Source organism: Rhagoletis zephyria, unplaced genomic scaffold, assembly GCF_001687245.7.
Source record: "Rhagoletis zephyria isolate East Lansing unplaced genomic scaffold, Rhagoletis_zephyria_1.1 Rzeph_scaffold_00960, whole genome shotgun sequence".
NCBI classification, from domain to species: domain Eukaryota; kingdom Metazoa; phylum Arthropoda; class Insecta; order Diptera; family Tephritidae; genus Rhagoletis; species Rhagoletis zephyria.
Genome location: NW_016158044.1, coordinates 68704 through 74735, shown reverse-complemented (window position 1 = coordinate 74735; position 6032 = coordinate 68704).

Genomic DNA, 6032 nt, shown 5'->3' with positions numbered 1-6032 from the left:
CGAGATTCCAAAATAGCTATAGTGCTGCCACTGTATTAGTATTTCGTAATAATTCACTTTTCCTTACAAGGTGTGTGCAGTGTTCAATGCTTTTCGGTATCTTCTTTTATTTAATATATATTTAAATAATGAAAATTTTTAATAAAAAAACGCGCGATCGGTCCCCCTATTAGCAAACCGGAGGGGGAGGGCTAATATTATTAACCATTTAAAAGTTATTAACAAAAAACTTTTGTTAAATTTCGTTGTTTTCTATGGGCAGTTACACCGACAAAGATTCATTAGATCACCTGGTCTCACTTCTTAAACACTATTAAAATATTCAACCTAAGATAGATTATTTTGTTATTAAAAAGAAGTTGACAAGCTTTACGAACTGAAACGCGAGATTCCAAAATAGCTATAGTGCTGCCACTGTATTAGTATTTCGTAATAATTCAATTTTCCTTACAAGGTGTGTGCAGTGTTCAATGCTTTCCGGTATCTTCTTTCGTTTAATATATATATAAATAATGAAAATTTTTAATAAAAAATCGCGCGATTTTTTATTAAAAGTTTTCGCCTGCGGCGCTTTTTCCATAAAAATCAAGGGAAATATTTAGCTATTTGTACAACGATTTAGGAGTGGGGGCGGAGGGGGAGGTAGTGTGGGCCCCACAAATCCCCCCTAAACGAAAGAGGATTGACGCCGCTTTATGAAAAGTCACCCCTCCCCCCCTCCCCCTCCCACAGACCTCTGGGGAGCTGTTTGAAAATAGGGGAATTTTAGATTTTTTGCAAGGATGATGTAACCTTGGGAAAGGATGAGGTAACTAGAATTCCCTTTCTGTGTGGTAAACCTGGGGCTATCGCCCCAGTGATGTCTTTTTTGGTGTTTTATAAAAATATCTTGTATATAAAAATGTATATACAAATTTATAACAAAAATTTGCAACAAATACCATATTTCAAACCGACATTGTTAAATTAGTGCACAGATTTAGTAAATTAAATTTTTGTAATAAAGCGTGAACTGTTGTCTACAAGTGTGTGTAAAAGTTTTTTGATTCGGTTCACGCGTTTGGGCACAGCCATCCAAAATCGTTGTACAAATTCATAAAAAGTACCCAAAATCAATACTTCGATAAATAATGAAAATTTTTAATAAAAAATCGCGCGATTTGTTATTAAAAATTTTCGCCAGCGGCGCTTTTCCATAAAAATCAATACTTCGATAAATAATTAAAATTTTTAATAAAGAAATGTGAAATAAAGTGGCAATACCAGCGACTTGAGGTTATAATAATTTTGGCAGGCGCAAAGTTTGTTTACTCTGTTTTATTAACGAAATATATAAAATAAAAGTGAACAAATGATTTGATTTGCATAAAATAATAACCGGAGACGTTTTAATAGTATTTTAAAAGTGGAAACTGGTGATTTAGTGCATTTTTGACGTGGTAATTGCTCATAGAGAATTTTTTGTTTATAACTTTTAAATGGTTGATAATATTAGCCCTCCCCCTCCGGATTGTTAAAAGGGGGACCGAAATGCGTCGTTTGGTACCCCTCCCACCTTTTCCGGACCTTTTTTAGGGGTTGTTACCCTATACTAGAGAATTACCACGAAATTTAACAAAAGTTGTTTGTTTATAACTTTTAGATGGTTAATAATATTAGCCCCCCCTCCGGATTCTTAATAGGGGGACCGAAACGCGTCGTTTGGTACCCTTCCTGACTTTTCCGGACCTTTTTTAGGGGTTGTTACCCTATACTAGAGAATTACCACGAAATTTAACAAAAGTTGTTTGTTTATAACTTTTAGATGGTTAATAATATTAGCCCCCCCTCCGGATTCTTAATAGGGGGACCGAAACGCGTCGTTTGGTACCCTTCCTGACTTTTCCGGACCTTTTTTAGGGGTTGTTACCCTATACTAGAGAATTACCAAAGTTATGTTTCTTCTCCGTGCCGCCGCGATCATTCTTTTCTGCTGTATTAAGCACTCTAAATATATTTTAACTTGGTATTTTATCAAAAATACCTTTACAAACCTTCTTTCCTTGCTACCGTCCATTTTTGTTTACTTCTACATTTGGCATTTCTCCTCTTCTTCGCAAAAATAATCCATAAAACTAGGTTGGACATCGAAAAGTTATCGGTTAAATCTGAGATTATTTATAATTACAGATTAACAAGGGAAGAATTATTTATGGCTAATCTCTGTTTCTTATTACAGATTAGGGAGTTATGCAGCGTTTTTGCTGCATTTAAAAAGCAACATTTAACACTTTCGAGCATATGTTTTCGAAGAGCGTTCATGCTATTGCATTTAGCAAATGTACATTTACGCGATTTCGAAATCGTATGCTTTTGACAAACAGCCGTGTTTCAGTCGCTTATTCATATCCGTATCTATTACGCTCGATTCTCAAGCAGAAGATAACGTGCAAAAACCCTACTGAAAAGGAAGAAATATATTTTAAACCTAAAATTCAATACAAAAACTTGAATTATTTTAAGCATAACCGAACACTTGTTTGTGTATATATTCATTTGTCGGTGCTGTCAATTAAAATTTCCTCACTTAATTAGGAAACAAAACAAACAAAGTTGATCACAAATTGATCCAGATTTCTATCAGCATCACATCNCATGAACGAAAGACACAAGATCACGTAAGAACAAGAGAGTGAAAAAAGTCGATTTTTTAGCGGGTTCTACGCCATCTTGTTTCACTGGAAAACGAGCGGAAAGTAAACAAAGCAAAGAAAGCAACGGAAACCAAAATTAGCCAAAATTATTGTCAGCCACTTTAAACGCACAATTTAGGTAAAATGATGCAACAAAATGCTTTAAAATGTGTTGTCATGTTGAATTAACTCTTCTTTACTTGAATAAAAGTGTAAAATAGTGGTGCTTGTGATGTAAACAAACGCTCAGCTGACGAACCCGCTTTCGCAAACTTTTTTCTCAAAACCAGTTACAAATACAACGTCGCGTTCTTACGTGATCTTGTATTTTTGGTTCATGACATCGATGTTGAATTTGCTTAACTTTTCTTTATCCAAATAACATAAAATAATAAATGAAATCTCGATCGGCGATCACTGAAACGCAGCTAGCCACTGTATACTCGAAAAAGCAATGCTGTAAATTTCTCATTAAACCATGTTCGAATCGTGGAAATTTTGGAAGATCACAGGGTTGCTTTTAGCATTTAGATTCTTAATGCAAAAATGGAGTTGGATTTAGTTGCATTTAGGTGACAAATTTTGTATGGATAAATGTACCCTTAGGGCCGTTTGCACCATGTCTAGTTAATTCTAACTCCCAGTTAAACATCTTTATCGACGTTATCGACACCCATCATATAACATGTGATCGATAAAGCAGTTAACGTGCTTAACTGAGGGATGTACCTCCAGTTAGCGTTAACTAGACATGGTGCAAACGGCCCTTAGAGTAGCATTTAGAACTAAATGCGCTAAATGTGCTTTTACGCGTAACCGGCCGTCTTCACGTGCTGGCAAATCTCGCTTGCGTGACGACGCATGCGAGAAACCGCACGTGTAGACCGCAAAAAGTACGAAGCATGCTCTTTCTCGCATACCGAGCGGTATGCGAGCTCTCGCTTGCTTTCAACTGTCATTTTTGTTGTTTGACAGCTATGTTCTCATTTCGCAGAATTCTTCAGAGTAGCAACATCGTTTATTTTGGAGGCAAATACAAATTTCTTTCGTTTCTTGCGTCTTTTTCTCTCTTTATGCAGATTTTCTAATTTTCTCAATCTTTTAAGAGCCTGCAAGGCTTGAACTTTCTTGTTTGGCGACATTTTACAAATGAAAAAGTATGCTGTCAAATGCCCAGTTAACAAAACTCTATCTCGCTTGCGAGAGAAAAAAGCAGAACGCAAGCGAGATTTTCAAGCATGTGAAGACGGCCAGTAAACCTAGTATAAGGGCCGGTTGTTCAATGTCTGATTAGCACTAATCGGAGGTAGAAGCTCTGGTTAAATACAACGACTGCTTTATCGATCACATGTTATATGCATGATGTCGAAAACGTCGATAATGATGTTTAACCGGCAAGTAGTGATAACCAGACATTGAACAACCGGCCCTAAGTCAGCGAAAATCTTAATACTTGTTAAAAGACTAAAAACGTACCTCATTTTCATATAAGAGCGTGTCAGACGTGGCAATATTTCTATCTTTTCCATGTGTGAATCAGTTTCAGAAATTAAAGTTGCAAGATGTGACTGCAATTGAGAGATATATATATTTCTACTTGCTCGAGCAGCACTAGCAATCTCCAATTCGCTTTTCGCAAATAAAAAACGTCTTTCGAAAAACACTTTACATGCAAGCTGTGACTGCTCATGCAACTGCTTCCTGAAATTACTCAATTTGACAGCCTTTTCGAAATATATTGCATTGCCACGTCTGACAGGATTTCTGTGGACAAAAATCGGGACATTTCTAAAGCATCGAATCAAAACATACAACTTTGTTTTTAGAATAAAAAGACATATACCGACACATAAAACGCCTTGATCCAGTTCGCTGTGATTCAAAACGGAAGCATAAACCAAATATTAATACGACCAGAAATTCAAAAGTGTGTTTTATTTCTCACATAGTATAGAAAACAGGTATAAACCATCGTACAGCTTCAAAATGCCTACAGCTGAGATCACCTGTTTTTTGGCGTGTGCTCTTATTTTACAATTTCTTTTCTTTATATTACAATTTCATTCATTTCTATTACAATCTATTCAAACTACACTGACACACTGAACCAAAAACACCAATACACTAACCGAAAACACACCTACAGCCTGCCAAACACACACCTACAGCCTGCCAGAAAAAACGGTAAGAACAAATCATTCATTTGACGCGAAGTGAAAAAGGCTGTTTTTTTATACAGCCCGTTTTAAATTTGAATTATTATTATAATAAATTTGAATTATTGTTCGCTTCCATTTCGGTCAATCGCGCAAACTAATTAAATACTAAAGAAATATCGAAAAAAAAAATTTGTTTACTTTTGAATACGTTTTCAACGAGGGCGCTATAAAGACAGTGGTATAAACTTTTGAAAGAAATATGTGTTGAGTCAAATCGGTTGTTTGTAAATGCGGTTCTTACATTGGTATAAACACGGTAATAGTATCATTAATACATTTTAAAACAAAACCAAGAGAAAAGAACTTGAACAAGTAATTTTTAAGAAAAAAATAAGACCGACTTCAATTCACATATAGAAATTTAAGATTATCGTTTATTTCTTCATGATCCAATGATAAGTATGGAACCACATCCTTTAAAAATATAATTATAGAATTCGGTTGACGAAGTCCAAAGTTATATGCATAAAAAAATATTCCTCCTGTTTTTCAAGTCGATTAAAAATTATGGCAAAACTTTATACATACAATATATCGTTACCTTAAATCCGTTGGTTTTCGTACTAAAGGCTGATTCACATACAACTTTCTTCGCTTTGCTTGATAGTTCTTTGCTTTGACATATTAGATCGATGTATGCAGGTGATGTAAAACTTTATAAATCGTACGTTTCAATTGAAGAAAGGTCTTTGCTACAATCAGACTTAAACAGCATGGCTTACTGGTGTAAAGTAAATGCCTCTAAATCTTAAGAAATGTAAAGTAATGTGCTTCTCGCGAAGAGCTGTTCTGCCAGTTTCTTATATAATAGGTAACCATAACGTGGAACAGGTATACAATTTTGTGGACCTTGGTATCACAATGGATCCTAAGCTTAATTTTAATCTTCACATTAATAGGTTTGTTCCACACGAGCCCGCGGGTACCCACGGGTGCCCAAAGCAGCCCAGAAAGCGTTCCTCACGCTAGAAAAATGGGTAATAGAGAGCGAATACGTTCCACTTTTGGATCGTAAATATCTTCTTCTTTGTGCACGAAACAGCCCGGACTTTTTTTCCGGGCACAAATGTGCAAAAGGGCAATTTGAAATAACTGCTGTTGTTGTTTAAATCCGAAAGCAAATTTTATAAAAACAAAAGTG